The sequence below is a fragment of the Bacillus rossius genome, chromosome 16 (genome assembly GCF_032445375.1).
Source record: "Bacillus rossius redtenbacheri isolate Brsri chromosome 16, Brsri_v3, whole genome shotgun sequence".
In the NCBI taxonomy this organism is placed as follows: Eukaryota; Metazoa; Arthropoda; class Insecta; order Phasmatodea; family Bacillidae; genus Bacillus; species Bacillus rossius.
The window spans coordinates 37,005,908-37,026,473 of NC_086343.1; positions in this window are offsets into that span (position 1 = coordinate 37,005,908).

The following is a 20,566-nucleotide window of genomic DNA, read 5'->3' on the forward strand; positions in this document are numbered from 1 at the left end:
ATTCGAAATTGTATAGGTTTTGGCTGTGATAATGCAGGAGTTATGGTTGGAGTTAAAAATGGTGTTATTTCTGTATTAAAAGAAAAGCAGCCAAATTTAGTAGTCATCGGTTGTTTGTGCCACTTAATTAATTTGGCTGCAGAAAAGGTTTCTGCAAGTTTGCCAGTGAGGGTGGAAGAAATACTTGTAGACATTTATTACTTTTTGGAAAAAAGCTCCAAAAAAAAAGGCTGCGTGACTTTCAAGGTCTCCATGATAATGAAGTTTTAATAAATTACAGTAACTTTTTAACTTTCGTATTTTGGGTAGAGACGTGGTGTTATCAATGCAAAATGAACATGTGTTTTCCGGATTACTTATTTTAAACATCGCGCCTGATTTACGCTATAGATTTGTTAATTTGGAAATCTTACTGCTTGCACTCCTAACAAGTTGGCAGGTATGCTCGTTGGTCGAGCGAATTTGGAATGTTGGACACATTGACTTCTCTGAGACAAGCTGTAGCTGATGAGTTAAGTTGATCGAATGTTTATTCATTTACGCCATCGGAGTGGAAGCTTGATAGTGGTACATTTAAAGTAATGAAACCATTTGCAGAGGCGACAGATGAATTGTGTGGGGACAATTATTGAACAGCATAAATGATTATTCCTACTATCCATAGCCTAGAAGTTACAACAACTAACAATTTGCACGTAAACTGTTGAATTCTTTAAAAAGCACATTCAGCATGTACAAGATGGATGACATAAATGTTCTCTTCAGTGTGCTTGATCTAAGAAACAAAAAATAATTTTCAATTATGCTGAGCGTCAATATGCAGTCAATATAATGAAAGTAGAATTTACAGTAAAAGGCACAGAAATTGACAGTAGTACTATTACTCCCACAAAAAAAAACACACATTCCAGTTAGGGCGCTTTGTGTGATGCAATTTGCCAGAAACAGAAGTAAATTACGCAAGTGGTGAACAGAAAACAAATGCTACTGAGAGTTCTTTGGCAGCAACACGTGTACCAAGACTTCTAATCCCTACGAGTGATGGAAAGAACTTCAAGAGATCTTCCCACTTGTCATACAATTAGCTGAAAGTTATCTGTCCTTCCAAACTACACAAGTTGCGAGCGAGAGGGTTTTCTCCACCGCAGGTAACATTGTTACCACTAGGCGTGAGTTGTTGCCACAGCATTTTGAGCAGTTAACTTTTCTCCATGACAATGTAAAATGAAAGTTTAGTATCGTAAAAGATTTGTTATGTTCTGTGACTGTAGTTACACCTTATATGTTAGGAAAAGTGTATGAAGATTGTCTTACAAACATATGTTATAACTTTTCAGTGCTCCAAATTCATTTGTCACATTTGCTGCGTAATGCATACCTCCTTAAGTAAATGACAGGCATTGTTCTAAAGACTTGTTAAATGATACACAAAAACAACGTAAGGGTAAAATTTGTTCTTAATACTTCATATGAGAGAATATTAACAGTATTGTATCTAGGCACAATGTTTTATGATATAAAATATTTACTTTTCCTTTTTTTTATACTGAAAGTTTATAGACTATCTAAGTTAATTTAAAAATTTTGCAAACAAAGGCAGCAATTACATTGTACATGTTTAAAATAAGTGAATGTTGTCTGGCAATGCCAATATAAAATTTCCAAATTCTTATCGTTCATATATATATGACAAACACAAAATTAATGAGTAGGTACAGCTTCACAAAATTCAATTCAATTAAAATACGAAATATGTAAATAATATAAACATCAATTCGGAATTCGATTACAGAATGAAAAGAAGTATAAGTATAACCATAAACCTAGTAAGAAACGATAAACAATTATTGTATTGGTGAGATAACTTATACCGATATTAAAATAATTGTAATTAGTTACATACAAAAATGTAGCATTCAATTGTAATTGTTATTTTAATGAAACAATATACTATTTAATAAGTAGATATGTGTGGCAAAAGTACATGTCAAGCTCTATACTATTATAATAGAGTCAATATTCGTATTTTAAATTTTACCTCACATTATTTAAAACAAATAAAAAAATAGAACATCGGAAAACAGTACTTGTTTTGCCCCACAGGATAGTTTGCATGTCGAATTTGCTAAAATTATTTGACAAAATAGCATACTGATTACAGAGGAGTTCTGCATTCCTTTTTTTTTTTTTTTTTTTTTTTAGGAAGACGTGTCGAGCTGCTCGACTTTACGTCGAAGGCAGCAATGGTCCCGTACAATATTTCTTGCAGGTATGGTTTTTAGGTTTTTTTGTCATCAATAATAACCTACAGAATAATTTTTATCTGTATTCACTCTAATTACATGTAAGAAAATAATTAATGCATGTAACTTGTTGCGGTTCCAATATACATCCTTGCAGAGTTGTTAGTATAGTGTAAAATGTTTAAATGTTACAAATATTAAATTAAAGAAACACTTGTTTATTTGTGTCTACGATCAAATAAAACTAGAGTGTTATATTGAGCTATTTCGGATAGTTATATCAAAGCCAATGACTAAAGTATAAGTGAACATAATGTAACTATAATTCGGACAACGAATCTTTATCAGGTTTATTGTATGTACAGTTACCGTGTAGTGTAATTTTCGCTATTTCTAATTCCAGAGATGGGGTACATCTTAATCAGAGAGGGCTGCATAAATTGCGGGCAGCCGTTACTAACAAATTGAGTTCATAAAGTTGGGGGGGACAAATAATGATTTTTATGTCATGTAAACCCATTCCCCTCTTAGTAAGACGGGGGGTCGGGGGGTCCTCCACCGGAAAATTTTGATTTTAAAAGTGCAAAATAGCGCTTTTTAAGCAGTTTTTGTATCTAACCATTGGATACATCGATGATAAAATTATTGTTTCTTTAAGATAAAATTTAATGAGTGAAGAAATTACAAATACTTGTTGGGCAGAATAATATTATAAAATAAAAATATCACGGTCTAGAAAGTTGGGGGGGACAGTCCCCTCCACCCAAAAAGTTCAGGGGGACACTTCCCCCCTGTCCCCCCCCCCACCGGTTCCTACGCCCTTGAAGAGTACCCAAGTTTACTTATGAAGTAGTCCAATATTGATGCCGAAAATGTTGCCGAACACTTGATATTTATTTTTAGTTAAAATTCCTTAAATATGTGGTGGATTTACTTGATCATTTTTTGCACAAGGTTTGTGAGCTTGACTCTAAGTTGTAGTGGATCTATAAGCAGTCACACCACAAGCATGATAATGAAACTAGCATTTAAATTTCTGTACATATTACAAGGAGATATCTAAGAATTTTTTTTATTGTATGTTTCTAATAACGTTTTCAGTGACATACTCCACTAAAAATTTATGTAGTGTGTGGTAAATGTTATTAAATATATCTAAAATATTTATTTATATTTGTGTAGGTAAAGGTATCTAGTGTAGTATGTAATAAATATAGCGTATTACTGGAAGTGAGTCATTTCAAAATTTTCAATTTGTGCACAATAAAAAATCATCGGAAAATATAAAAACAAAATGTGGGTGTGTGCAAGTCACACACGGTAGAAGTGAAACTTCTGAAAAATCCCTGATTAAAAAATAATATTCCACGCATGATATTTGTTTAAATTTCTTTTAACTAGCATATTCTCTGTTGGACTCGAAATATTTACAAGCTCGTGGGCTCATAACTATAATACGGTGTGTTATAAAGTTGATCAAATAATAACTCATGACAAATAATTACCAATGTAAAACTAAAGCGTGAAAAGAATCATACCAGCAATAAATATTTAGTTACACAGCTAAAACAATACTCATACAACACTGTTTAACAATACTTATTTACACAAGTAATTAAAATAATACGTACTTGTAATAACGCCATTTCCTTGCGAGGTTGTCCCGTGGCGCGGTGCACAACAATAACCTCGAACCCTGCCGTGTGGTCGTCTGCCCCAAGCCTCCTATCCCTGCAGTATGGATGGGTGAAACCTGAGCAGTACGCTGCCACGTGTCGGCCGAGTTCTCTGTACGGTCCGCAACATACCAGCGCCGGAATTCTTTTCACAATATTTCCCCTCCCCAGGAGCGTTGAACGTTTAACGCAACCTTGTTAGAAGTCGCATTCGAAGTTTCACTTCAAAAATTATGAGAAAAAACCAATTGTTGAATTTGTAACTCTGAAATGTTCCAGTGTAGGTATGGTGACAGCTAACTAGTGGTAGGTGAAATTTACTTTTCTTACAAACATAATCACTATTTTGTACAAAGAATGTCTTTGACAGAGTAGTATGTAACCTATTTATTTGTGCTAAAATATCTATATGAAATAAAGATTTCTGGGGTATTATAGGGGGCCTTGACAATTAGGAACCACAACATTTGGGTCGTGATCAGTATTATTTCACATACTTACATTCAAAATCATGAGCCATATACAATTAAAATAAATTTGCATGTTTATATACAGTTCTAAATGTGCTTCATGTAATGAGTAATGAAGTAAATGTGTTTTTTTACATACCTTTCATGTTACCATTCCCATAATACTTACAATAATTGTAATAAAATTAACAAAATGACATGTATTAATCGCATATGCTTAGATTGTAAAACAAACATTGGAAAGTATGTGTTAGACTTAAAAAACATAACTATTTTTCAGATAAATAAATTTTTGCCATTGGACACTTAAATTTTGCATTTGAGGGGTTATTCAAGATACCTACTGGGATTCATATAAAAACAACTTACAAACTTAAGCCCTTTAATAATACATGTATTGTTAATGTTGCCTAAGGGCCCCAAGTTGAAAATTATGACTAACACATGCTTTGAACCGATTTTTTTCAGAATCATGGAACAACACGGCCGCTTGTAAGGAACAAGTATTTGCTGCACGCCCAAGCCTTCTGTGGTCCCGAGGAGGGGAGTGACGGAAGCACTGGTGTCGCAGTGAGAGAGGGGTGGGGAATGAGGAGGGGTTGGCAGTAGGGGAATATCGTTAGCTGTGGAAGCAAGGAGTATACACATGCGTTCATAAGTGTACTCAACAATTAAGCATAATTACCTGGATTAAATGATGGCCATGAAGCGCAGTCCTGCAGTAAGAAATGTTGTGATAAGGTGAAGGTACAGTCGTATGAAACAGCGAAACACAGTGTCTACGAAGATGTCACAGTGTGTACCAAAGCGTGTCACAGCATCACATCATACCGTTTGTGTTATAATAATTATTTCACTCGGCACCATATTTAACATACATGTCGGTATACATTTGCCTATAATCAAATAAAATATTGTTTGTGTGATTAATTAATGGAAAAAATGCAAGAAACATTTCAACACAATTTTGTACATAGTGCACGTAACAAACTCTCACTCAGCCATTTAGTTCTTCAATTCCTGATATATTTCCATTGGAATATGTGCTTGTCCGAAAAGTCCCATTCACTGTCAGCTAGACTCGCCATAGTTAAAAACAATTTTCTCAATTTCGTGCTCCATTAGACAGTCACCTGTCCAGTACTCTGCTTCTGTATGTTTTACATGTAAAATAGCATTTTGCCTTTCTTTTTTGGTGATGCTATTGATTGCTTCTGTTGTGATGTTTTCAATGGTACGTGATGATTGAGCGACATTTGTTTCAGCAACACGTTATTTCACAATGTTCCATACATAATAGCATTAAGCTCACAGTGGTATGGTGGTAATCTTATTACTTCATGCCCATGTTCTTCTAACATCTCATCTATGCGAAACCTGGGAGGTGGACGTTGACCACGAACGAGCTGGAGGAGTTCACATTTTGTCATATTTTTGTCATGCGGAATGTTTTTGTTCTGTAACCATTGGGTAATATCTTGTTTTCTTGTACCGGCTGTTGGTGGCTTATTTAACTGAACGGAATGATAAGGGGCATTATCCATAACAACCAACGAATTAGCTGGTAGATTTGAAATAAGCTTGTCCTGCACCCATCTGGAAAAGTTTGCGAAGTTCATCTCATCGTGATAATCGCCACTTTTACCTTTGGACTTGAAAATGAGATATGCACCTGGAATGAAACCTAGATCACAACCTGCATGTAAGATTATCCAACGTTGACCAGCGCTGTCATTCTTCAAAACACCGGGTGTTTCGTTGTCTTGCCGACACTTGCTTACTGTGTATGTCGGGTGAATCCAGGTTTCGTCAATGTACACAAATGTTTTTTTTTCTTTTCCCCAGCCTGCTCATTTGCTTTCATTCGAATTAATATTTGCAGTTCGCAAACTGCCGTTTACGGTTTTCGGTTTGCGGTTTGTGGTTTGCGGTTTGCAGTTGCAGTTTGCAGTTCGCATTTAGCATTTCGCTGTTTGCAATTCGCAAATCTTTGTTTGAGGTTTGTGGTTTGCGGTTCACTCTTTGCAGTTCACAGTTTGCATTTCGCAATTGGCAGTTTGCAGTTCGAAGTTTGAAGTTCGCAGTTCGCAAATAGCAAATTGCCGTTTGCAGATTTCGGTTATCGGTTTTCGGTTTTTGGTTTGAGGTTTGCGGATTGCTGTTTGCAGTTCGCATTTGCAGTTCGTAGTATGCAGTACGCTGTTTTTCAGTTCGCGGTTTGCAGTTCGGAGTTTTCAGTTCACAGTTCACAGTTCCGAGTTTTCAGTTCGCAGTTAGCAGTTAACAGTTTGCATTTCTCAGTTTTCTGTGAGCTGTTTGCAGTTTTGATTTTGCAGTTAGAAGTTTGCAATTAGCAGTTAGCAGTTTTCTGTTTGAAGGTTGTGGTTTGTGGATATCGGTTTGCGGTTTGAGGATCGCAGTTTGCAGTTTCCATTTTGCAGTTTCCATTTTGCAGTTTGCAATTAGCAGTTTGCAGTTTGCAATTTGCAGTTCGCAGTTTGCAGTTTCCATTTTGCAGTTTCCATTTTGCAGTTTGCAATTAGCAGTTTGCAGTTTGCAATTTGCAGTTCGCAGTTTGCAGTTCGCAGTTTGCAGTTCGCATTTCGCTGTCTGCAGATCGCCGTTTGCGGTTAACGGTTTGCGGTTTGCGGATTGCTGTTTTTGGTATGCGGTTTGCAGTTCGCAGCATGCTGTTTTAAGGTTGTGGTTTGCGGATTGCGGTTTGCATTTGCCGTTTCTCAGTTTGAAGTTCACAGTTCGCAGTTCTCAAATTGCCATTTGCAGCTTGCGGTTTGAGGTTTGTGGTTCGCAGGTTGCAGTTGGCAGTTAGCATTTCGCAGTTTGAAGTTAGTAGTTCGCAGTTCGCAGTCTGCAGTACGCATTTCGCAGTTCACCGTTTGCATTTCGCATTTCGCAGTTTTCAAATTGCCATTTGTGGTTTTCAGTTTTCGGTTTTCGGTTTGCGGTTTGTAGTTGACAGTTTTCGGTTTGCAGTTTGCAGTTTGCGGTTTACGGTTTGTGGTTTGCACATTCCGATTTGCGGTTATTTTTGGCGGATTGCAGTTTGCAGTACACAGTTCGCAGTTCGGATTTTTCAGTTCGCAGCTCACAGTTCGCAGTTTTCAGTTCGCAGTTAGCATTTTAAAATTTGCATTTTTAGGTGCAGTAATCCAGAATAAGGTAGCATGCCTGTTTTTTAATTATTGACTCTTAAACTAGGAAAAATAAAAAAAAAGATGACTGTTAGTCCACTGTAAATAAAAAACTTGTCTTGTCACCCTGAATTTGATATGCCGCATCTCACTACATTAACGGTCTTTAAGGATTAGTAATCCTGAATTGTCGGCCGGCTTGTTTTTTAACTAATTTCACTTATACCAGGCCGTATGTCTAGAGGAGGACTGTTTCTGCCAAGTTTAGAGTTCTGTAATTTAAAAACTAGATCTTGTCCACTTGAATCTGAACTGCCACAACACAATCACATACACGGTCTTTAAGGATTAGTAATCATGAATATGTAGGCCGGCTTGTTTTTTAAACTTATGTTCCTTATATTTGGCCGTATGTCTAGGGGTTTCTGCCAAATTTAGAGTTCCGTAATTTAAAAACATTATCTTGTCACCCTCATTCGGAAATGCTGCATCACTTTCACATACACGGTCTTTAAGGTGTAGTTATTCTCAATTATTCGCCCTTAAACTTAGTCTTATGTCTAGAGGAGAACACTGTGTCTGCCAAGATTAGTGTTCGTTAATTAAAAAATTTGTTCTATTCACCCTGAATCTGATATACTGCAACAAACTATAATACAAAGTCTTTAAGGTTTAGAAATAAAGAATAAGTTACTTTCTTGTTTTTTAATTATTGTCCTTAAACTTTGCCTTATGTCTAGAAGAGAACATTGTTTCTGCCAAGTTTAGGGTTCTGTAATTTATAAACTTAATCTTAACACACTGAATATGATATTCTGCAACAAAGTCACATACACGCTCTTTAAAGTGTATAAATCAAGAACAACGTAACTCAGCTTGTTTTTTGAAAATTTTTTCTTAAACTTGGCCGAATGACAAGAATTATGACTGATATTCCAAGTTTAGGGTTCTGTATTTAAAAAACTTAATCTTCTCAACCTGAATCTGAAATACCACCACATACACGGTATTGAATGTGTAGTTATCCAGAATAAGTTATTGCGGCATGTTTCTTAATTATACGCCCTTAAACTTCGCTCTATGTCTAGAAGAGAAGACTGTTTCCGCAAGGTTAAGGTTCTGTTAATAAAAAACTTGATATTGTCACCCTGAATCTGGAAATGATGCAACGCAATAGTTACATAGTCATTAAGGTTTAGTAATCCAGAATAAGATAGCTTGGCTTGTTTTTTTAATAATTGTCTCTTAATCATGGCTTTAAATTTAGAAGGGAAGATTGTTTCTGCCAAGTTTGAGGTGCTATAATTAAAATACTTTATCTTGTCACCCGGACTCTGATATTCTGCAACACACTAACATACACGGTCTTAAATCGGAAGCATTCCAGAATAAGTTACCTCAGCACATTTTTTATCAGTTTTCAGTCCGCAGTTCTCTGTTCGCAGTTTGCAATTCGCATTTTGCAGTTCGCAGTTCGCAGATCGTGGTTTGCAGTTCTCAAAACGCACTTTGCAGTTCGCAGTCTGCAGTTCGCAGTTTTCAGTCCGCAATTCGCAGAAAGCAGTTGGTAGTTCGCAGTTTGCATTTCGCAGTTTGAAGTTCGCAGTTTGCAATTCGCCTATTGCATTCCGCAGTTAGAAGTTTGCAAAATCCGTTTGTGATTTGCGGTTTTCAGTTCGCATTTCGTAGTTTGTAATTCGCATTTCGCAGTCTCCAGTTCGCAATTTGAAGTCCGCAGTTTGCAGAGAGCTGTAGGCAGTTTGAAGTTTGCATAGTTCGCATTTCGCAGTTAGCAATTCGCTGTTAGCAGTTTGAAGTTAGCATCTCGCATTTCGCAGTTTGCGGTTTGCAGTTCGCAGTTTAGGGTTCTCAAATCGAAGTTTACAGTTCAGAGTTTGTATTTCCACTTTGTGGTTCGCAGTTCATAGGTTTGCATTACACAATTAGCAGTTCGCAGTTCGCAGTTTGCAGTATTCATTTTGCAATTTGCAATTCGCAGTTAGCAGTTTGCAGTTTGCAATTCGCATTTCGCTCTTAGATGTTCAGTGTTCTTATATTGCAGTTTGCAGTTTGCAGTTCGCAATTCCACTTTGCAGTTCGCAGTTTGCATTTGGCAGTTTGCAGTTCGCAATTTGCATTTTCGTAGGTCAACAGTTTGTAGTTCGCTATTTTTTAGTTCGCAGTTTGCAGTTCGCAGTCTGCTAATTGCAGTTTGCATTCCGTTGTTTGCATTTCTTAGTTTGCAGTTCGCAGTTTGCAATACGCACTTTCATTTTGCTGTTTGCAGTTTGCATACTGTAGTTTGCAGTTCGCAGTTTGCAGTTTGCAGTTCGTAATTTGCAGTATGCAGTTAGCAGTTCGCCGTTTGCTGTTCGCATTTCGCTCTTAGATGTTCAGTGTTCTTATATTGCAGTTTGCAGTTTGCAGTTCGCAATTCCACTTTGCAGTTCGCAGTTTGCATTTGGCAGTTTGCAGTTCGCAATTTGCATTTTCGTAGGTCAACAGTTTGTAGTTCGCTATTTTTTAGTTCGCAGTTTGCAGTTCGCAGTCTGCTAATTGCAGTTTGCATTCCGTTGTTTGCATTTCTTAGTTTGCAGTTCGCAGTTTGCAATACGCAGTTTCATTTTGCTGTTTGCAGTTTGCATACTGTAGTTTGCAGTTCGCAGTTTGCAGTTTGCAGTTCGTAATTTGCAGTATGCAGTTAGCAGTTCGCCGTTTGCTGTTCGCAGTTCGTAGGTTTGCATTTCGCAGTTTGCATTCCGTAGTTTGCAGTTCGCAGTTTGCAGTTCGTAATATGCAGTTCGCAGTTAGTTGTTTGCATTTTAATTTCAAAGTTTCATTTTGCAGTTTGCAGTTCGCCATTTTCATATTTGCGGTACGCAGTGCGTATGTTGGCATTTTGCAGTTTGCTGTTCGCATTTCATAGGTTTGCATTTCGCAGTTTGCAGTTCGCAGTTTGCAGTTCGCAGTTTGAAACTCTCAGTTCCAATTTAGCAGTTCGCAGTTATCAGTCGCGGTTTGCAATTCGCATTTCGCAGTTTGCAGATGCGGTTTAAAGTTCGCAGCTTTAGATCTCAGTTCTCAGTTTGCAGTTCGCAGTTATCAGTTCGCGGTTTATAATTATAATTTTGCAGTTTACAGTGAGCAGATCGCGATGTGAAGTTCTATGTGCGCACTTTGCAGTTTGCAGTTTGCAGATGGCAGTATGCAGTCCGCAGTTTGTAGTTTGTAGTCCGCCATTTGCTGTTCGCCGTTTTAATATTTGTGGTTCGCAGTTATTAATTTTGCATTTCGCATTTTGCAGTTCGCAGTTTGCAGTTCGCAGTTATTAGTTTTGCATTTCGCATTTTGCAGTTCGCAGTTTGCAGTTCGCAGTTTGCAGTTCGCAGTTTGCGGTACGCATTTCGCAGTTTTTAGTTTGCAGTTCACAGTATTCAGTCCGCAGTTCTCAGTTCGCAGTTTGCAATACGCTTTTTGGAGTTCGCAGTTCGAAGATCGCGGTTTGCAGTTCGCAGTTAAGAGTTCTCAGTTCGAAGTTTGTATTTCCATTTTGTGGTTCGCAGTTCATAGTTTTGCATTTCACAATTAGCAGTTCACAGTTTGCAGTTTGCAGTATCCATTTTGCAATTTGCAATTCGCATTTCGCTGTTAGATGGTCCGTGTTCTTATATTGCAGTTTGCAGTTTGCAGTTCGCAATTTGCAGTATGCAGTTAGCAGTTCGCCGTTTGCTGTTCGCAGTTCGTAGGTTTGCATTTCGCAGTTTGCATTCCGTAGTTTGCAGTTCGCAGTTTGCAGTTCGTAATATGCAGTTCGCAGTTAGTTGTTTGCATTTTAATTTCAAAGTTTCATTTTGCAGTTTGCAGTTCGCCATTTTCATATTTGCGGTACGCAGTTCGTATGTGTGCAGTTCACAGTTCTAAGTTTCAGTTCACAACTATCAGTTCGCGGTTTACAATTCGCATTTTGCAGTCCGCAGTTCGCAGATCGCGGTTTGCAGTTCTAAGTTCGCACTTTGCAGTTTGCAGTTTGCAGATTGCAGTTTGCAGTCCGCAGTTTGTAGTTTGCTGTTTTTATGTTTGTGGTTCGCTGTTCGTAGATTTTCATTTCGCAATTTGCAGGTCGCAGTTCGCAGTTCATAGTCTGCAGTTCATAGTTTGCAGTCCGCAGTTTGCAGTTTCCCGTTTTTATGTTTGCGGTTCGCAGTTCGTAGGTTTGCATTTCGCACTATGCAGTTCGCAGTTTGTGGTTCGCATTTCGCAGTTTGCAAATTGCAGTTCGCAGTTTGCAGTTCGGATTTTGCAGTTCGCCATTTTTATGTTTGTGTTTCGCAGTTTGTAATTTGCAGTTCTCAGTTTTGATCGCAGTTTGAATTTCGCAGTTCGCAAATCGCAAATGCCGTTTGCGGATTCCGGTTTTCGGTTTGCGGTTTTTGGTTTGTGGTTTGCGGATTGCCGTTTGCAGTTCGTAGTTTTTCAGTTCGCAGTTTGCAGTTCGCAGTTCGCAAATACGTATTTGGCGGTTTTGTGGTTTGCAATTTGCAGTTTAACAGTTTGCGGTTTGCAGCTCGTAGTTCGCTGTCCGCAGTTCGCAGTTTGCACTTCGCAGTTTATAGCTCGCAGTTTGCAGTTTAAATTTACAGTTATCAGTTTGTAGTTCGCAGGTTTCAGTTCGCAGTTTGCAGTGTGCAGTTCGGAGTTTGCTGTTCGCAGTTAGTAGGTGTGCAATTCACAGTTTGCCGTTCGCAGATTGCAGTTTCAGTTTGAAGTTTGCAGTTAGGAGTTTACAGTTTGCAGTTTGCAGTTAAGAGTTTGCAATTCGTAGTTTGCATTTGCAGTTGTCAGTCTGCAGTTTGCAGTTATTAGTTTGTAGTTTGTGGTTTGCGGTTTGCAGTTCGCATTTTGAAGTTTGCAGTTCGTATTTCGCATTTCCTAATTTTGAGTTCTATGTTCGCAGTTCGCATATCGCATTTTGCGGTATAATATATGTGGTATGCGATATGCATTTTGCGGTTTGCAGATTGCGGTTTGCAGTTTGCAGTTGGCGGTTTGCAGCTCGATGTACGCAGTTTGCAATTAGCAGATCGCTGTTTCGAGTTCGCCGTTTGCTGTTTGCGGTTTGCAGTTTACGGATTGCGGTTTGCAGTTGGCATTTGGCAAGTTGCAGTTTGCAGGAGGCAGTTTGCAGTTCGCTGTTTGCATTTCGCAGTTTGCAGTTTGCAAATTGCCTATTGCGTTTTCCATTTTGCGGTTTGCAGTTTGCAGTATTATTCTGCAATTTGCCAATCGTAATTTGAAGTTCACAAATTGCAGTTTTCAGTACGTATTTCGATGTCGACAATGCCGTTTGCTGCTTACAGTTTGCAGTTTGCAGTTAAGAGTTTGCAATTCGTAGTTTGCATTTGCAGTTGTCAGTCTGCAGTTTGCAGTTATTAGTTTGTAGTTTATGGTTTGTGGTTTGCGGTTTGCGGTTTACAGTTCGCATTTTGAAGTTTGCAGTTCGTATTTCGCATTTCCTAATTTTGAGTTCTATGTTCGCAGTTCGCATATCGCATTTTGCGGTATAATATATGTGGTATGCGATATGCATTTTGCGGTTTGCAGATTGCGATTTGCAGTTTGCAGTTGGCGGTTTGCAGCTCGATGTACGCAGTTTGCAATTAGCAGATCGCTGTTTCAAGTTCGCCGTTTGCTGTTTGCGGTTTGCAGTTTACGGATTGCGGTTTGCAGTTGGCATTTGGCAAGTTGCAGTTTGCAGGAGGCAGTTTGCAGTTCGCTGTTTGCATTTCGCAGTTTGCAGTTTGCAAATTGCCTATTGCGTTTTCCATTTTGCGGTTTTTCAGTTTGCAGTATTATTCTGCAATTTGCCAATCGTAATTTGAAGTTCACAATTTGCAGTTTTCAGTACGCTTTTCGATGTCGACAATGCCGTTTGCTGCTTACTGTTTGCAGTTTGCAGTTAAGAGTTTGCAATTCGTAGTTTGCATTTGCAGTTGTCAATGTGCAGTTTGCAGTTATTAGTTTGTAGTTTATGGTTTGTGGTTTGCGGTTTGCGGTTTACAGTTCGCATTTTGAAGTTTGCAGTTCGTATTTCGCATTTCCTAATTTTGAGTTCTATGTTCGCAGTTCGCATATCGCATTTTGCGGTATAATATATGTGGTATGCGATATGCATTTTGCGGTTTGCAGATTGCGGTTTGCAGTTTGCAGTTGGCGGTTTGCAGCTCGATGTACGCAGTTTGCAATTAGCAGATCGCTGTTTCAAGTTCGCCGTTTGCTGTTTGCGGTTTGCAGTTTACGGATTGCGGTTTGCAGTTGGCATTTGGCAAATTGCAGTTTGCAGGAGGCAGTTTGCAGTTCGCTGTTTGCATTTCGCAGTTTGCAGTTTGCAAATTGCCTATTGCGTTTTCCATTTTGCGGTTTGCAGTTTGCAGTATTATTCTGCAATTTGCCAATCGTAATTTGAAGTTCACAATTTGCAGTTTTCAGTACGCTTTTCGATGTCGACAATGCCGTTTGCTGCTTACAGTTTGCAGTTTGCAGTTAAGAGTTTGCAATTCGTAGTTTGCATTTGCAGTTGTCAATGTGCAGTTTGCAGTTATTAGTTTGTAGTTTATGGTTTGTGGTTTGCGGTTTGCGGTTTACAGTTCGCAATTTGAAGTTTGCAGTTCGTATTTCGCATTTCCTAATTTTGAGTTCTATGTTCGCAGTTCGCATATCGCATTTTGCGGTATAATATATGTGGTATGCGATATGCATTTTGCGGTTTGCAGATTGCGGTTTGCAGTTTGCAGTTGGCGGTTTGCAGCTCGATGTACGCAGTTTGCAATTAGCAGATCGCTGTTTCAAGTTCGCCGTTTACTGTTTGCGGTTTGCAGTTTACGGATTGCGGTGTGCAGTTGGCATTTAGCAAGTTGCAGTTTGCAGGAGGCAGTTTGCAGTTCGCTGGTTGCATTTCGCAGTTTGCAGTTTGCAAATTGCCTATAGTGGTTTCCATTTTGCGGTTTGCAGTTTGCAGTATTATTCTGCAATTTGCCAATCGTAATTTGAAGTTCACAATTTGCAGTTTTCAGTACGCTTTTCGATGTCGACAATTGCCGTTTGCTGCTTACAGTTTGCAGTTTGCAGTTAAGAGTTTGCAATTCGTAGTTTGCATTTGCAGTTATCAGTCAGCAAATTGCAGTTATTAGTTTGTAGTTTATGGTTTGTGGTTTGTGGTTTGCGGTTTACAGTTCGCATTTTGAAGTTTGCAGTTCGTATTTAGCATTTCCTAATTTTGAGTTCTATGTTCGCAGTTCGCATATCGCATTTTGCGGTATAATATATGTGGTATGCGATATGCATTTTGCGGTTTGCAGATTGCGGTTTGCAGTTTGCAGTTGGCGGTTTGCAGCTCGATGTACGCAGTTTGCAATTAGCAGATCGCTGTTTCAAGTTCGCCGTTTGCTGTTTGCGGTTTGCAGTTTACGGATTGCGGTTTGCAGTTGGCATTTGGCAAGTTGCAGTTTGCAGTTCGCTGGTTGCATTTCGCAGTTTGCAGTTTGCAAATTGCCTATAGCGGTTTCCATTTTGCGGTTTGCAGTTTGCAGTATTATTCTGCAATTTGTCAATCGTAATTTGAAGTTCACAATTTGCAGTTTTCAGTACGCTTTACGATGTCGACAATTGCCGTTTGCTGCTTATATTTTGCAGTTTGCAGTTAAGAGTTTGCAATTCGTAGTTTGCATTTGCAGTTGTCAGTCTGCAGTTTGCAGTTATTAGTTTGTAGTTTATGGTTTGTGGTTTGCGGTTTGCAGTTTACAGTTAGCATTTTGAAGTTTGCAGTTCGTATTTCTCATTTCCTAATTTTGAGTTCTATGTTCGTAGTTCGCATATCGCATTTTGTGGTATAATATATGTGGTATGCGATATGCATTTTGCGGATTGTAGGTTGCGGTTTGCATTTCGCCGTTTGCTGTTCGCAGTTTGTAGGTTTGCATTTCGCAGTTTGCATTCCGTAGTTTGCAGTTTGCAGTTTGCAGTTCGTAATTTGCAGTTCGCAGTTAGTTGTTTGCTTTTTGAATTTAAAAGTTTATTTTGCAATTCGCCATTTTTATATTTGCGGTACGCAGTACGTATGTAGGCATTTCGCAGTTTGCTGTTCGAATTTCATAGGTTTGCATTTCGTAGTTTGCATTTCGCAGTTTGCACTTCGCAGTTCGTAGTTCGCATTTTGCAGTTTGCAGTTAAAAATCAGCAGTTTTAAGTTCGCAGTTTGCAGTTGGCTGTTCGGAGTTTGCTATTCGCAGTTTGTATGTTTCGCATTTCAAAGTTTGCAGTTCGCAGTAGCAGTTTGCAGTTCGCATTTTGCAGTTCCAGATTTCAGTTCGCGCTTGGTAGTTGGCGTGTTTTAGTTGTAGTTTTCATTTTGATATTTGCAGTTCGCAATTTGCATTTCGCAGTATGTAGTTTGCAGTTCTCATTTCGCAGTTCGCAGTTCGCAGTTCGTGGTTTGCAGTTTTTAGTTTGCAGTTCTCAGTTCTAAGTTTGCAGTTTTCATTTTGCAATTTGTAGTTCGCAGTTTGCATTTTGCTGTTTGCAGTGCGCAGTTTACAGTTTCTTGTTCGCAGTTCGTAGGTTGACATTTCAAACTTTGCAGTTGGTAGTTAGCAGTTTGCAGTTTGCAATTCGCATTTTACAGTTCGCAGGTTTCAGTTCACGGTTTACAGTTCTAAGTTCGCTCTTTGCGGTTCGCAATTCGCATTTCGCAGTTCGCAGTTTGCAGTTCGCGGTTTGAAGTTTGCAGTTTGCAGTTCTCAGTTCTAAGTTTGCAGTTCGCAGTTATCAGTCGCGGTTTGCAATTCGTATTTTGCAGTTCGCAGTCAGCAGATCGCGGTTTGCAGTTCTTAGTTTGCACTTTGCAGTTTGCAGTTTGCAGTCTGCATATGGCAGTTTGCAGTCCACAGTTTGTTGTTTGCAGTCCGCAGTTTGCAGTTTTCCGTTTTAATGTTTGCGGTTCGCAGTTCGTAGGTTTATATTTCGCATTTTGCAGTTAGCAGTTTGCAGTTCGCATTTTGCGGTTCGCATTTCTCAGTTTGCAGTTTGCAGTTCGCAGTTTTCAGTCCGCAGTTCTCAGTTTTTAGTTTGCAATTCGCATTTGCAGCTCGCAGTTCGCAGATCGCGGTTTGCAGTATTCATTTTGCAATTTGCAGTTCGCAGTTAGCAGTTTGCCATTTGCAGTTTGCAATTCGCATTTCGCTGTTTGATGTTCGCAAATCTTATATTGTTGTTTGCAGTTTGCAGTTCGCAGATTAGGTTGACATTTTAAACTTTGCAGTTGGTAGTTAGCAGTTTGCAGTTCGCAGTTTAGGTTGACATTTCAAACTTTGCAGTTGGTAGTTAACAGTTTGCAGTTTGCAATTCGCATTTCACAGTTCGCAGGTCGCAGTTCGCGGTTTACAATTCAAAGTAAGCACTTTGCAGTTTGCAGTTTGCAGTTTGCATTTTGCAGTTCGCAGGTTAGGTTGACATTTCAAACTTTGCAGTTGGTAGTTAGCAGTTTGCAGTTCGCAGTTTAGGTTGACATATAAAACTTTGCAGTTGGTAGTTAACAGTTTGCAGTTTGCAATTCGCATTTCACACTTCGCAGGTCGCAGTTCGCGGTTTACAATTCTAAGTAAGCACTTTGCAGTTTGCAGTTTGGAGTTTGCAGTTTGCAGTTCGCAGTTTGCAGTTCGCAGTTTGAAGTTCTCAGTTCCAAGTTTGCAGTTCGCAGTTATCAGTCGCGGTTTGCAATTCGCATGTTTGAGGTTCGCAGTTATAGGTTTGCATTTCGCAGTATGCTGTTTGCAGTTTAAAGGTTTGCATTTCGCAGTTTGCATTTCGCAGATTGCAGTTTGTACTTAACAGTTCGCAGTTGCAAAGCTTAGTTCTTAGTTTGCTGTTCCCAGTTTGCAGTACGCAATTTTTCTAATTTGCAGTCCCCTGTTCGCAGTTTCTACTTCACAGTTCGCAATTCGCAAATCTTTGTTTGAGGTTTGTGGTTTGCGGTTCGCTGTTTGCAGTTCCCAGTTTGAAGTACGCAATTGGCAGTTCGCAGTATGCAGTTCGCAATTCCCATTTCGTATTTCGTATTTTGAAAATTCGCAGTTGTCAGTTCGCATTTTGCAGTTCGCAGTTCCCAGTTCGCAATTCGCATTTCGCAGTTGGCAGTTTGCATTATTCATTTTGCAAATTCAGTTCGCAGTTTGCAGTTTGCAGTGCGCATTTCACAGTTTCTTGTTTGCTGTTGGTAGGATGATATTACGCAGTTTTCTGTTGGTAAATAGCAGTTTGCAGTCATCAAAACGCATTTCAAAGTTCTTGTTTTGCAGTTCGTAGTTTGTAGTTCATAGTTCTAAGTTTGCAGTATTCATTTTGCAATTTGCAGCTCGCAGTTTGCAATTTGCTTTTTGCAGTGTGCAGTTCACAGTTTCTTGTTCGCAGTTCGTAGGTTGACAATTCAAACTTTGCAGTTAGTAGTTAGCATTTTGCAGTTTGCAATTCGGATTTCGCAGTTCGAGGGTAGCAGTTCGCTGTTTGCAGTTCTAAGTTCGCACTTTGCAATTTGCAATTTGCTGTTTGCAGTTTGCAGTTCGCTTATTGGTGTCTGCCATTTTTATATTTGCGGTTCGCATTTGTAGTTTTGATTTCGCAGTTTGTTGTACGCAGTTCTGAGGTTCGCAATTGGCTGTTTACATTTCGTAGATTGCAGTTTGTAGTTTGGAGTATTCATTTTGCAATTTGCAGTTCACAGTTTGCAATTTGCAGTTTGCAGTGCGCAGTTCACAGTTTTCTGTTGGCAGTTCGTAGGTTGACATTTCGCGGTTTGCAGTTGGTAGTTAGCAGATTGCAGGTATCAATTCGCATTTTGCAGTTCGCAGTTTGCAGTTCGTAATTTGCAGTTCGCAGTTAGTTGTTTGCATTTTAATTTCAAAGTTTCATTTTGCAGCTTGCAGTTCGCCATTTTCATATTTGCGGTACGCAGTTCGTATGTGTGCAGTTCACAGTTCTAAGTTTCATTTCACAGCTATCAGTTCGTGGTTTACAATTCGCATTTTGCAGTCCGCAGTTCGCAGATCGCGGTTTGCAGTTCTAAGTTCGCACTTTGCAGTTTGCAGTTTGCAGATTGCAGTTTGCAGTCCGCAGTTTGTAGTTTGCTGTTTTTATGTTTGTGGTTCGCTGTTCGTAGTTTTTCATTTCGCAATTTGCAGGTCGCAGTTCGCAGTTCATAGTCTGCAGTTCATAGTTTGCAGTCCGCAGTTTGCAGTTTCCCGTTTTTATGTTTGCGGTTCGCAGTTCGTAGGTTTGCATTTCGCACTATGCAGTTCGCAGTTTGTGGTTCGCATTTCGCAGTTTGCAGTTTGCAGTTCGCAGTTTGCAGTTCGGATTTTGCAGTTCGCCATTTTTATGTTTGTGTTTCAAAGTTTGTAATTTGCAGTTCTCAGTTTTAATCGAAGTTTGAATTTCGCAGTTCGCAAATCGCAAAAGCCGTTTGCGGATTCCGGTTTTCGGTTTGCGGTTTTTGGTTTGTGGTTTGCGGATTGCCGTTTGCAGTTCGTAGTTTTTCAGTTCGCAGTTTGCAGTTCGCAGTTCGCAAATACGTATTTGGCGGTTTTGTGGTTTGCAATTTGCAGTTTAACAGTTTACGGTTTGCAGCTCGTAGTTCGCTGTCCGCAGTTCGCAATTGCACTTCGCAGTTTGCAGCTCGCAGTTTGCAGTTCAAATTTACAGTTATCAGTTTGTAGTTCGCAGGTTTCAGTTCGCAGTTTGCAGTGTACAGTTCGGAGTTTGCTGTTCGCAGTTAGTATGTGTGCAATTCGCAGTTTGCCGTTCGCAGATTGCAGTTGCAGTTTGAAGTTTGCAGTTAGGAGTTTACAGTTTGCAGTTTGCAGTTAAGAGTTTGCAATTCGTAGTTTGCATTTGCAGTTGTCAGTCTGCAGTTTGCAGTTATTAGTTTGTAGTTTGTGGTTTGCGGTTTGCGGTTTGCAGTTCGCATTTTGAAGTTTGCAATTCGTATTTCGCATTTCCTAATTTTGAGTTCTATGTTCGCAGTTCGCATGTCGCATTTTGCGGTATAATATATGTGGTATGCGATATGCATTTTGCGGTTTGCAGATTGCGGTTTGCAGTTTGCAGTTGGCTGTTTGCAGCTAGATGTACGCAGTTTGCAATTAGCAGATCGCTGTTTCGAGTTCGCCGTTTGCTGTTTGCGGTTTGCAGTTTACGGATTGCGGTTTGCAGTTGGCATTTGGCAAGTTGCAGTTTGCAGGAGGCAGTTTGCAGTTCGCTGTTTGCATTTCGCAGTTTGCAGTTTGCAAATTGCCTATTGCGTTTTCCATTTTGCGTTTTGCAGTTTGCAGTATTATTCTGCAATTTGCCAATCGTAATTTGAAGTTCACAATTTGCAGTTTTCAGTACGCTTTTCGATGTCGACAGTGCCGTTTGCTGCTTACAGTTTGCAGTTTGCAGTTAAGAGTTTGCAATTCGTAGTTTGCATTTGCAGTTGTCAGTCTGCAGTTTGCAGTTATTAGTTTGTAGTTTATGGTTTGTGGTTTGCTGTTTGCGGTTTACAGTTCGCATTTTGAAGTTTGCAGTTCGTATTTCGCATTTCCTAATTTTGAGTTCTATGTTCGCAGTTCGCATATCGCATTTTGCGGTATAATATATGTGGTATGCGATATGCATTTCGCGGTTTGCAGATTGCGGTTTGCAGTTTGCAGTTGGCGGTTTGCAGCTCGATGTACGCAGTTTGCAGTTAGCAGATCGCTGTTTCAAGTTCGCCGTTTGCTGTTTGCGGTTTGCAGTTTACGGATTGCGGTTTGCAGTTGGCATTTGGCAAGTTGCAGTTTGCAGTTCGCTGGTTGCATTTCGCAGTTTGCAGTTTGCAAATTGCCTATAGCGGTTTCCATTTTGCGGTTTGCAGTTTGCAGTATTATTCTGCAATTTGCCAATCGTAATTTGAAGTTCACAATTTGCAGTTTTCAGTACGCTTTACGATGTCGACAATT